Consider the following 818-nt stretch of genomic DNA (forward strand, 5'->3'; position numbering starts at 1 on the left):
TGCATTTTTAACTTTATATTAGATATCTATGATTTATATGATACTGAGTATAGCTATAGATCATTTGTTTTCAGTCCTGTATAATATTTAATTGTATAAATATAATACAATTTATACAACCATTCTCCTGATACTGAATTCTAATTAATTTCCTTTCATGATTCCTATAAACTGTTATGAGCCTGTCTCCTGGAAACATGTACAAGATTTTTTCTGGGATTGCCGAGATAGGGTGTCTCTATGTTCATATTTCCAAGAAAATATCAAGGTGTTTTACAAAAATGATTATCTAATATACCTTTACAATACCCTAATTTAAAGAAATTCCCAGCATGTTTCCCTGGCAGTCACTCTTTGTGGCCATGGACTCTCCAACTACATGCAAGAGCAACATGGGAAACACTGACAGCTTCAGTCAGCACAATACCTGCAGCTGCCACTCACCTTTCCCATGATGTATCAGGAGGAAAAAAAAATCCTACTGTTCTATATTCTCTCCCAAACTTTGTGAATTACAGCAATGAAAATTAAAAAAAAATAGGTTCAGACCACATTTTGGAGATATAGCACACAAAGACAGTGGTTAAGAAGGAAAAGTTAGAAATGATTCACTATTTATTTTTTAATATTCACTAATATAATAAGTATAATATTTCAGTTTGGTCATTGTTTTAGTCAGTTTTTTTTTTTTCTGCTGTGATTAAAAGATCCAACCGGGACAACTGTAGAAGAGAAAAGCTTTATTTAGGGTCTGTTTCAGAGGTCCCAGTCCATAAGTGGCTGGCTCAAGGTGAGGCAAGAGATCATGATGGAAGAGT

General features: G+C 33.6%; 1 non-coding gene across 1 annotated transcript; it reads left to right on the forward strand.

Moving 5' to 3' along the window:
• The first annotated feature begins 328 nt into the window (after positions 1-328).
• On the forward strand, positions 329-457 carry LOC114086679 (small nucleolar RNA SNORA44). Its single transcript, XR_003581678.2, has one exon. It is a non-coding gene; the product is annotated as a small nucleolar RNA SNORA44 (small nucleolar RNA).
• The last annotated feature ends 361 nt before the right edge of the window (positions 458-818 follow it).

This window comes from Marmota flaviventris, chromosome 5 (genome assembly GCF_047511675.1).
Source record: "Marmota flaviventris isolate mMarFla1 chromosome 5, mMarFla1.hap1, whole genome shotgun sequence".
In the NCBI taxonomy this organism is placed as follows: Eukaryota; Metazoa; Chordata; class Mammalia; order Rodentia; family Sciuridae; genus Marmota; species Marmota flaviventris.